At 38.8% G+C, this 12824-nt stretch overlaps 1 long non-coding RNA gene across 1 annotated transcript; it reads left to right on the top strand.

The window, feature by feature from the left end:
• Positions 1 to 6436: 6436 nt before the first annotated feature.
• Positions 6437 to 9558, top strand: LOC141626392 (uncharacterized). Its single transcript, XR_012535974.1, has 3 exons — positions 6437 to 7157; positions 7252 to 7403; positions 9277 to 9558. It is a non-coding gene; the product is annotated as an uncharacterized LOC141626392 (long non-coding RNA).
• Positions 9559 to 12824: the final 3266 nt, after the last annotated feature.

Genomic DNA, 12824 nt, shown 5'->3' with positions numbered 1-12824 from the left:
TGGATGATCGCAAAGAAGTCGGCGATAGCTTGGCCTTTGATGACCTTTTGAGGCACGAACACCAAGTCATCTTTGCTTAAGTAACATTGCCCATTTCGCAAGTCTTCCGGACAAGACTGGTCCTGAGAGTATGTACTTGATTGGATCAGCTTTTGAGACCACGTGTATGGTATGCGCCCTGCATGTAGTGTCTCAACTTCGGATGGCGAACACCAAAGCAAGACATATCTTCTCTATGGGCAAGTAATTCAACTCGGCTCCAACCAAGGTACGACTCAAGTAATAGAGTGCTCTCTCTTTACGGTCTTCAATTTCTTGAGCACACATTGCCCCCGGTGAGCGTTCTTGTCTTTGCGATGTAGAGGACAAGTGGCTTTCCTGGAATTGGTGCCCCAAAGACTTCGGTGCACTGGCCAAGTACTTCTTGATGCTATCAAAAGCATTTTTGCATTTTTCATCCCATTGGAATGGAGCATCCTTTTTCATGAGATGGCTGAATGGTTGGCAACGTCCAGCTAGGTTAGATATGAACCTTCGAATGTATGCCAAACGTCCTTGCAATCCGCGCAACTCTTTTAACGTCTTTGGTTCCGGCATTTCGTTGATGGCTTTAATTTTTGTTTGGTCAATTTCAATGCCTCTATGCCTAACCACAAACCCCAAGAACTTCTCAGATGTGACACCGAACGCACACTTGAGTGGATTCATCTTGAGTTGACATTTTCTAAGTCTTTCAAAGACGGTTCGAAGGTCTTTGATATGGTCTTCTCTTTTCTTTGATTTGACAACCACGTCATCAACATAACACTCTATTATTTTATGCAGCATGTCATCAAAGATCTTTTGCATTGCGCGTTGGTACGTAGCGCCAACATTCTTCAATCCAAACGGCATGACCGTGTAGCAGAAGATCCCTTTTGGGGTTCGAAAACTCGTTGCTTCTTGATCTTCAGGTGCCATATGTATTTGATTGTAACCAGCAGTACAATCCATGAATGAGAGGGCTTCATGACCAGTGGTTGCGTCAATCATCAACTCAGAATCGGCAAAGGGAAGTCATCCTTCGGGCATGCATCATTAAGGTCTCTGAAGTCGACACATATGCGCCATTGTCCATTCTTCTTTCGATTTGGGACAATGTTTGCTATCCAAGTAGAATATTTGACTTCTCGAATGAAACCTGCTTCAATGAGTTTATTGACTTCCTTTTCAATTTCAGGTACAAGCTCCTTTGAAACGACGTTGAGGTTGCTTTTTGGGATTGGTGCCTTTCTTGATTGCTAGACGATGAACTGCAATTTTTGGGCTGAGTCCAGGCATCTCTTTATAGCTCCAAGCGAAGACATCTTTGTACTCGACCAATAACTTGTAGTACTCCTCTTCTTCTTCCTTAGTCAGCAAAGCACTGACATAAATGGGGCGAGGATCTTCAGTAGTTCCCAAATTGAGTTCCTTGAGTTCATCCACAGTCGATTGCCCCCCGTCTTCAAGTGTTTCAGGGGCCTCATCGGCCTCAACTTCTTCATTCTCGTCGGGGTATCTCTTCTCTTTGTGATATGATATGACGACGTTGTAACTTCTAAATCTCTTGGCTTCTTTACATCAGAGGGACGTGAAGAGGAAGGAATAGGCTCAACATTTTTTTGGCGGCCTGTGAGAACTAGTACGCGCCTCCTTGCTTTGAGTGGCTCATATTGGATGATATCCACTACTTGCATACGATTCATGCGAGATGGTATTGCGCTTCTCAAATCATCGCTTACTCTTACTTCTTCTTCATTTTGTGTTGCAAAAGTTGAGAGAGGACGACCCTCACCACTATTCCTCTTGAGAGCCCCTAGTCGACTGAAGACTGTTTTTGATGGACCACCCAAGCGTTCATGTATTGCGCCCTTCTTGTTTATGCGCAACGAAGGTGTTGACACTTTGACCTTACTTTCTCCTTGATTGCCAAGCCTAGCAAAGACAGAAATGTGTTTGGTTGAAGCATTTGGTCTCCCTAACCTTGTAAATATAGAAGGACGGCACTTCTCTGAAGGTGGACTTATTCGATCGAAGACTGAAGATGGATGCATCTTTTCCTCTCCTTCTTCATTTTCTTTGACCTCTTCTACTGTGATGTGCTGAGAAGATGCAGTAGCCCCTTTTCTACGAGCACCAATCTTCACGAGCGCAGGAGACTCATATCCGAGCCCGGCCCTGGTCACCATGAAGCTCCCATCTTGCTTGAATACTTCATGTTGCGCTTTGTTAAGACCGTACGGCTCAACTTTTATAACTTTGCCAAGAGGAGTCGGATTTGTAAAGTCATATCCAGCCTTCGCAAGTAGCTTGTAAGCATTGGAATCAAATATCCCCTTATTTTCCTCACCTGATGATTGACTGGATGAACAGACGAAACCATTCGGAGGAGGTCTCACAATCTTCATTTGAGATGAACTTGGTAGAGGTGTAACGACTTTGGCCACCCATTCCTGCTTGAACACCAGACTTGATTTTTTATCCTTAGGCTCTATCTTTGGTGTTAGACACTCTGCAAAAGGACTCTCTCCATCTTTGCGGCGAGATTTTGGGATGTATCGTAATCTTTGGTGGTGTAGTTTTTTGCGGCGTCTCTTGCTTCTTGGGTGATGCAACGGGAGTATCTGTTTTTCTTGGCCTTGTCTACATCTTTCTTAACATCATTTTCTTTAGCAGGACTTGCAGCTTCATCCTCTTTGATGATGTTCTTTTCCCGCTTACCTCCTTTTCCTGTTGAAGAGATGGTGGTTGGCATGAACTCACTGGAAGTACCATTCTCTTCAAAGAATTTTGCGTCAGCGAAGAAAGAGTCGACCTTAGAGAAGGGTTTGGCGTCTCCGTCTATCTTCCTTTCACCACCACGGTAATATTTCAAGCATTGATGGAGGGTTGAGGCGACAACTCCATTTTCGTGCTTCCAAGGTCGTCCCAGCAATAGTTTGAACGATGTCTTGCCATCCATGACATGGAATAATGTGTCGGAAGAAAGATCACCCATGGTAAGGTTCACACGGATCATGCCAACCGCACGCTCCCCATTCAAGTTGAAACCATGAATCATTGTTCGACTACTCGAGAGTTCATCCATTGTGATCCCTAATTCATTCATGGTGGATTTTGGCATGAGATTGACTCCTGAGCCTCCATCTATTAAGATGCGCTTGACCTTTTGCCCCCGAATGTACCCCGACACATAAAGTGGCCTGTTGTGAGGCTTGGATCCAAGAAGTAAATCCTCATCTGAGAAACTCAAAGCTGCATTGCAGGAGACACATCCAGTTGATTGCTCAGGAGGCTCGCATTTTTTCTTCAACTTGCCTGCGTACAATTCTGGCTTCTCAAGTCCTTGAATTATCAGCTTACGCTTATCTTTAGGTAGATGAAAGATTTGTTTCCACCCCATGTTTGTAGGAAGGGCATCGAGAGCAGCCACTATTTCGTTCTCTTTTTCAGAATGAGACTGTTGTGGTGATACCGCATCATCTAGGCCCCTTTCCTCATTCTTCTTTTCATCGTCGCCACCTTGATGCAGCCGAGATGGTGCACTTGATAACCTTGTTCATGAAATCTCGCGGGAAGAATTCTTCTAAGGTGACGGGACTTGGTGGTTCTTGCTCCAGCAAATCAATTGGCAAGACATGTGGTTTGACAACTATTTTGGACTTTTTCTTTCCCTTCGTCTTGCGAGGTTTCGTCTTCTTTGATTGTTTTCTTGACGGTGAAAGGTTGCGTTATCTGTCTTGTTTGTTTCTTTGACTTCTTGCGCGTAACCAAAGTCCAACCCTCATCGTCATCTTCATGCTTCTTTTCCTCGTTCTTATCCTGAGGAGGTAGTATTTCTTCCAATGACGTTGGAGGTAGTGACGACAATGACCCTTGGATCGTAATGCCACGAGCTCAAAACTCCCGAACCGCAACATATACACACATTGTCCTTGTTGTATAATTGGCTCGTCAAAGTTGCTCCAAGACTACAGTAGTTTGATTTGTAGTTCTTGTGTCATCCAAGTCAAGAATGATCTTCCCCTCCTTGGAGAGCTGCATGATCTTCTCCTTGAGTGTTATACACTTTTCAATAGGGTGACTCACCATCCTGTGATAACGATGAATTGGGATCGTTTGTCTTGTTTGCTTGCTCGGGCGCTTCGACTCGGGCAATTGTATAACCTTCTTCTCTAAGAGGTCATCGAGCATTCCGGACAAAGTCGAATCTGGGAATGGGTATTTCTTAGCCTGCAAGTCTTTCAATGTAGGCTTGTCTCGTTGGTAGTTGTAAGAAAATGACTCTTTCTTCTTTTCATACTTAGGCTTTGACGATATTTTCACAGTGCACGCTCTTTGGTTTCGACGACCATTGTTTCCTTTGTCGACGATTTGGAGTTCTTATCAGTTTTCTTGAACTCCTTCTTTTCACTTGGCACCTTTGAAGAACTTGGTCGAGCACTACCATGTTCTTTGATTGTGATCTCCATGTCATGGGCGCGGGTAGCCAGGTCTTGGAAGCTCTTTGGCATGATCCTTTTCAGGATGTAAAGAATGTCCCATTTCATCCCGTTGACGCACATTTCAAGCGGCCGACGCTTCACTTAAGCGATCCTTGCATTCCAAACTCGGCGCACGCCTTTTTGTTGATGTAATCGACGCAAGGCTCATCTTGCCATTGAGTTGTCTTTGTCAATTCGCTCATGCTGACGACACGCCTGGTCTTTGTAGAATCGTTGAGGAATTCATCTTCCATGTGACCCCGGTGTCAATTGATTTCGAGTCCAGATCGTGTACCGGTCGAATGCGATCCCTTTGAGCGAACGAACGAATCGCTTCACCAAACGATCACCTTCTCGTTCAAAGCATTGTTGCATGTCTCGACGAAGTGGGCGATGTGTTGCTTTGGGTTCCCCTTCCCGTCGAATTGTTGAAATTTTGGAGGCCGATAGCCGAGATGGCATCTTGCAGATGTCAATCCTCTTAGTGTAAGGTTTGATGTAGCGTCCACTACTTGTCGAGCTATCATCCAAGCGACACTTGATCGTCTTGGCTATTAACTCCTGCAGACTTCTCTTGGTGAAGTTCTTTGATCTCATTCTTTGGCTTTTCCCTATCTTCGCCAACTTCTCTATCGCTATCAACATCCCTATCGGTGTCACCATGCTCGCTCTCGGCCTTCCTGTCACGGAGTTCCACCACCTCTTTTTGGAGCTCATCAATTTTTTTGTTCTTTTCTTCATTCTCCTTCATCATCTTCTCAAGGAGTTCATTCATTTTTTGCATTCGATCCTCAAGGGTATCACCACTTATCACCATGGACCGGCGACGCTAGGAGTTGATGTTTCTTTCTTCTTTGGCGACGCCTTGGATTTGCAGGGGAAGCCTTTTTGTCAGCCTTAACACTTCTACCCTCCTCGCGTGAAGGAGATGAGGCGCCAAGAGTCTTTAGCGGCAGCGGCCTATGGAGGCGACGAGAGAACTTGCGCGGCCTAGTTGGGACGTGTGCGAGCATAGACTGGCAAAGATTGACATTGACTGACCTTCTTCGCCATTCTTCTTGTGGAGATGCCAACCGATCGCGTAGCGAGGGGAGGTAGGAGCCATGGGGGTACCCCGAGAATATCTGCGTAGGTCTTTTTGGATGGGTGGAGGAGGTGCTTTGCTTGGTAGACATCTTCTTGTTTTGGTAGACTTGAATAAAAAAAGCAAAGTAGAGATGAGAGGTAGAGATCTTCACGTCGGGTTCACCAAAATTTGTAACAAACAAATTTTGTATAACGATAATCGAAATACAAAACAAGGAAACAATTATATTTTATTAATAAATATCAAAAGTACGTGTACAATCTCTAATGTATCCTCTCGATTCTAATATCTTTGTAAAGGGGTACGTGTACGGGGTACACGTGAGGGGTGCGCGTGTAGACAAATTTAATTGCTCTACGCGCGATGTAAATTTGATTTCTTGAGAGGGTCGCGATGACTTGAATCTCTCTTGAAGGTTTGAACTTGTGATTGAATCTTCAACGCAGCGCACGATTTGATGTGCTTGTTGATCGCTTGCAATGATTTTGTGAGAGAGGATTTGTAGGAATTTGTACCTTGTTCTCTCTAGCTCCTTTGCAATTATGAATTTCCAACCCTTTGAATGAATGAGAGAGGCTCTATTTATAGAGTTTCAAATCCCACTTGTTGGACTTTGATGGTCACGGGCCCATTTGTGGGTTTATAAGTAACCTTGGCCCAAATTTAATTTTTTCGGGTTTAGTGATCCGAACAACTCCTTTTGTAATCCGATCGGCCCATATTTTATTTAATCGGGACAAATTAATTAAATTAAGTTAAAATTTGGTATTAACTCAAAAATAATTAATTCATTTTATTTATTTGGCACTTTAATAAATTTTCCGTGCCTACACCATTCTCTTCCCGCCGGACCTCTCCTCCCAGCCTTCGAAAACCAATCAACACCATTATAACAACCACCCCAAGATCCATAAAAACCTCCTAAACACCCCAAGAGCCATGTCATATGGTGTTTTCGAGTGTGGGGTAAGAGATTTCGGGTGGTTGGGGAGGTTGTTATAATGGTGGTGATGGGTTTTCGAAGGGTGGGAGGAGAGGTCCGGCAAGGTGTCATCAACGGATGTATGTCGTCGTCGGCGGCGGCTCTTAATGGTGCTAAGTGGTATTGATATTAGATGGTTCACGGTGGTGATTGAAAAGATGGGTGGTAGGTTATTAATTAGTCTATTCTCTCCTATTCTAACCAAACAAGGATGAAAATTTTGGGTTATTTCATTCTTTTCCCCTCATATCCCTTTCCTAATTTCATTCTCTTTCCCTTTGACGAACCAAACCCCCCCCTAAGGTTAATGGGTTAAATTCATGAATTAAGTTTATGGGTTCAAAACTTCAAACTTTGTGTTCTTACGGAATTTTTGGAGAAGAAAGATATAAAATTGAGAGATGAAATAAGGTCTTGCAACCAGGAAAAGTTGTCCAATGCACCCAAAATGATCAAGCAAAAAGATGGGAAACACATTTCGAGGCAACAAAATGTTGGTTCTGCCGCGGTTCATGATCATGGGAAAGAAGAAATCAGCGAACTCTCAGAGCAGCAGAAAAAGATCAGACAGTCATCTTTTGTAGTGAGTTCTCTTAACTGATAGCAGTAAGCTTTTGTGTTCCTGCAAATTTCCTGCACAAATTTTCAGAATTTTAGTTTGTTTCTTCGGGTTGCAGGAGGAAAATAAGAAAGGCAAAGGCAAAGTGAAGGAGATAGAGGTCGTTTCAACCTATGACAAAAAACAATGTTCTCCCGAAAGTTAAGAGCAGTGCTTTTGACAGCTTCGTTGACCTGAATCGGTCTAGGCCTTGTCAAAATCAGATGAGAGGTAATTACAATGCTTGCAATTAAGATGTTTATTAAAATACTTAATAATTATTATGGCATTCTTCCTCATTGCTATTGAAATCTTAACAATTTCTATGGGGAAGTATCGGTATTTATTCCGTCAATTCACTACGATTCACGGTGTTTTTTTTTTTTTTTTTTTGGAATTCATATTACATCGAAATGGCAGCTAATGACGGAGTTCGCTGGTTGGTAACATGCTTTTAGTGAGAGTACAACGACTGCTCTGTACATTCTTTGTATTATTTGGTATTCCTAATCCCGCTTTAGGATTTTGCAACACCGGATCATGACAGATTAAGAAAGGTTTTGAAGGTCAAAAATTTTCATGAGGTGGTTCCATGATCACAAATTCTTGTTTGTGACGGTATATATCCGTCACTCTTGAGTGACGGATACCATTTTACCTCACAAAGTACCCACTTTTTCTCTCTCTGCTACACTATTCATGTGGTCCCCTTTCTCCACAAACCCATTTTGTTACCATTTTATCTCACAAAATATCCGCCACAAATGGTAACCCGTCACAAGGGAGACCAATTGTTCCATGATAGGATTGTATATAGTGTTAATGGGTAATTGGATGGGGAGTTTAGTTGGATTTGACTGGTCTTGTATTGTACTCCCTCCTATTCACTATATTCTTCACTATTTCTTTTTTCAGATTATTCAGGTTTTCTTCCCTATTTCCTTTTTTTGGGTTGATTTGTGTGGTCCAAATTCAATTACATGTGGGGTAGTATGTTTTGTGTGGTCCAAATTAACTTTCTTATGAAGAATATAGTGAATAGGAGGGAGTATTAAATTAATAGGAGATCATTTCATATTTTGAGGTAGCATCGGGCGCATATACGTGGAATAACCAAAATTAGATCATGATAGCCGGCTTTAGAAGTTAGGGGTTGTTTGGTTGACAATCGGAAGATGGAGTTCCCAAGAAATAAAATTCATATGATTTTGCAATTCATGTGAATTGCAAAAAAGTTGTTTGGTTGGGATATGAGAACTCAATTCATGTGGGAAGTTCCACTTACCAAAGGGGGCTAGGTAAGTGACTTCCCACATTATTTAGGAATTGGAGTTCCATAGGAATTCGAACTTCCCATGAATTGGGTAACCAAATAAGACTCATTTTCGCACTTCTTAGGAACTTCCAATCAATATCTATTTATATTAATAAAGGAAGCTTTTTTTCGAGCTATATTAGAGTCTCCAACCTTTACAAAACACTTAAATAAAATAAATAATGCTAAAATAAATATGAATTACATATACAATTCACGAACAAATATTAGAGCTAGGAATCCACACTACACTTTGTGTAGCTGTTGAATTGCAGATTAGTTATGCCACTGAAAGAGACTTTGTGTAGCTATTGAATTGCAGATTAATTATGCTACTGGAAAATAAAGAACAAATAAATAAATTACAACTACTTCGTACAAGATAGAAATTGGTAAGATTAGATTTTAACGTAGGACTCTTCTTAGTACATATCCTATATAAATAGGCAAAATCTCATTGAAGACGACACGTATCCGTCACTTTGGAGTGACGGATACCATTTCCTCTCACAAATGACCCAAATAGAGGAGAAAGGGAAGCACATGGGGGTGCCCCCACCTTGTCCCCCCTATCCGTTTTGTGAGTGGTATTACCCGTCACTTGCTCCGACCCGTATTCAGCAAGACTAACTGATATAAATATATATAATAGGAGTCTATATATTTCCCGTACATGATTGATTAGTGTTATTTAGGACCATTGGCTATTGTATTTTGTTTATGTTTATTTGTTCTTATTTCGTTGTTGCTAAATTGATGTCGCCCTAACTTTCTATAATTATTATTCAGGTATTATCGAAAAACGGCACACGATACCAATATCAAATCGAGGTTGTATATGGAGTAGGAGCACATAATGACGGGTTTGAGACATTTTTCTATTGAGATCTCTATGTCACTATGTGTCTATGTGTATATGATTTTCATGTTGTATGAGCGTTGATCTATTTTCGTTTATCATAATTTTTATTTCTTTGTTGCTAATTTATGCCCTACCCTTCCATAATAATTGTCCAGGTCTTATTAGGAAAACAACACGATGCAAATATCAAACCAATTTTATATATGGAATACAAGCACATAATTACGGTTTGAGACAAATTTTTATAGATTTCTATGTTTTAAGACGTAATTTCTCTTAATTTCAGTTTTTAAGATGACTTCCTAATTCGGTTTGGTATAGTTAGAAATGACTCTCAAATTCGGTTCGTTAAACACTTTTTTTTTACCGCCATAAAAAAAGTTTGAACAATTTCTAAACTTATGAGGAAATTCAGATAATAATAAGTCTTTAGTTTAATAACTAAATTTCATGCCCGACCGTTGGCCGGGTAATATCAAAAAATAATTTCTGATATTTATTCTGAATTGTTGCTTTTGAAGCAATATCGATCTACCTATAATATGGTCAATTTGTGTGGGAATTGTTACCCTTAAAAGAACTCCATGGTGTTCATTGTTCTTTTAGGTAGACCATTTTACAAAATGTTTGGACATTGTGTAAATATAAGAAAAACGTTTTTTGCTTAAATATATACTCCCTTTGTCCCTTTGTTATTTGTCTATTTTAATCAAATTCAAACACATGAACGGATCTATTCATAAGTTTATCATAAGTTTGGAACGAAACTTTTCAGTTAAATCGCCCTAAAAAAGTGGCATGAACACAACTCCTTAAGAGTCTGTTTTTTCTGGCTTAATATCAATTTGCTTAATTATAATTTAGCTCAGCTATATTCCGTTTAGTTTTGTTCAGCTTCAATCATATATAAGTAGTAATTATCTGCCTTTTTGTTTACATTACGTTCATTTGCCTATTGTATTATGAATTAGTGTCACAAATGACCGGACGGATGGAGTAATGTGTATGATTTTTTCTATACACAGCCAATGAAATCGTGACACGTGACAAACTATAATTAACTCCCATTAGTTAGTTTAAGGCTAGGTTATTAATTTAGCATTTGTAGTTAAATTGTTAACTACATCTAGTTAACTATGTTTGTGAAATTTTTTTATTTCTTTGTTTTGTACATAGTATTTGTATTAACTATGTTTATGGAATTTTTTTATTTCTTTGTTTTATACATAGTATTTGTAGAATAGTATATAGTAGAGTATTTATTAGAGTCTTTCATAATGTTTACAATTGTATTAAAGATCAATTTTATACTCTTAACAAAATCGGAATTTTAGACTTCTTTCTTCGTATAAGAACGGTAACCGAAGATTAATATTATACCATAACTCTCTGAATAGACAATGTACGTAGAACACATAAAGATTAAATACTTAGAACATTACTTGTATTAACATCGCATTACACAAACCAACTGTTAGCAATATCAAAAGTAGGGAATATCAGTGTATGATTATAAATCTAATACGGGGTATATCGTTATTACTCTTCGCACACCCTTCTTATTCATCCATGGCTCCACCTTTGCTTTCACTACTGCCAAACAAAAATACATGACGTCTCTGTACTCGTCTATGAACGCTCCTCTCTACCCTTGGCTAGCCGACCCTTTTGTAAATAAAACTGCTCTTCACGATCGTACATATTGACGTAACGTATAATTCAAGCAACTGACCTATGAAACTAAAATTAAACCGGTTATTACCTTAAGAATTAATAATAGAATTATTGATTAAAAACATAATATAGACTAAGTATATGAATACGTAAAGTAAAAGACTTGTTTGAATTTATAGAAAACTCTTCTGTCAAATGATCCAAGACTTTCTTCATGTGTACCATATCAAGCATTAGTCTCCAGTCCCTCCACCCTGATAACAAAAGCTAAACAAAGTAACTAAAAGGAAGGCGAAGTTACAAACACGGAATGAAGAAGCAGGGGTGGGTTCATCAAGCTCGAATTTCCATTCACGAAGTACTTCGATAACTTGCTCTTCAAGCTTAGCCAGATCCCCGTTAGCTGAAACTCATTGAACATTGATTGAAGATGCTGAATCCGATTCTTTGCTTGACCTTTAAGGTCTGATGGAAAGATATTGACATGACGCATAGGTGATAATAAAATAAGGGAGCAATATAACGGGGATGACTAACATTGTTATTGACAATTTATAATAGTAGTTGTTGATTAGTCTTATATTCTATTAATCCAACCAAAATTTATCTTTTATTTATTTATGTATATTTGAGATAAATATTTTATGCATATTTGAAAATTTCAATTTATTTTAAAAAAATGTAATAGCCAATGAAATCGCTCCAAAACAATAGCCAATGAAATCGCTTCAAAAGTTCCTCTTTTAAGTATATATATTGATATTGATGATTTTAGAATATAATACAAAGTTATTTAAGGATTTAACATCTAAATATTTAGCTTAACTACTCATGTCTTTGCAATTACAAAGTTACTTTCAATGAATTTTAAATCAAGAAGATGCTGAGTTGGTGACATGATTATACTCTATATACGGAGTATTACTTTGCTCATACGATAAAGTCGGGTATGTCTAAAAGTCCAACATTGAAAACAATATCAAAATATAAAAATATAGTTTAGAATTGTGTAGGTAAACTAAATTCTGTATATATAAAAACTATTTTTCTTGATAATAAAGGTAATTTGTAGAGAGAGAGTTTTTCACAAGTCATTCATAATTATTCTCATAAATGTTTTACTTCTAAATAAAGTGTTTTTGAATTGATATGTATACTATATGTAATTTAACATAGGCCAAAAGTTTAATGAGTACACAACCAATACTAAAGTTAGCAAATAGTAATGAAATTACAAGAGCCCGGATGTTAAGTTAGCAGGGACAAACGTTTCCAGAAGGCGCAAAAAGGTAATATTATAAGGGGGTTTCGAAAAAATTCCAAAATTTTAACTAAAAATTTCTAATTTTTAAAAATGTCAGCGAAGACGACTGCCCTACTTGCCCTCTCCCCTTCCCCCGCTCCACCACTGAATGCAAATGTATACTAATGATTTTCTTGCTTTTGCAGGTGATCTGAACAAGGATCGTATTTGATTCGATGAATGAGTTATTCAGTAATTAAAAGTTCAAATTTTAAAAAGTACCAATTTATAAATAGTTTACATTGATATTCAAGATTGTTAAAAAAGTGAGTATTAGCTCTTCGGCAAACATGATATAAAAATTTATTAAGTGCATCCTGCTAACTTACTTGATGTTTAAAATTTGTTTATGCTAATTGCTAAGCACAGCGGATGTCTTTAAGATAATAAAATTTGATGAGATTAAAGCATAATTAAGCTACACAAACTATTAGTCTCACGAGAAGTTATTTTGGGCCTTTTCGTTTGGCTTCTATTATAGGCCTTCCCTGAGTTGTG

The sequence above is a fragment of the Silene latifolia genome, chromosome Y, assembly GCF_048544455.1.
Source record: "Silene latifolia isolate original U9 population chromosome Y, ASM4854445v1, whole genome shotgun sequence".
NCBI lineage: Eukaryota > Viridiplantae > Streptophyta > Magnoliopsida > Caryophyllales > Caryophyllaceae > Silene > Silene latifolia.
The sequence above is the reverse complement of the archived record's forward strand: the minus strand, read 5'-3'. Positions and strand labels throughout refer to the sequence as shown.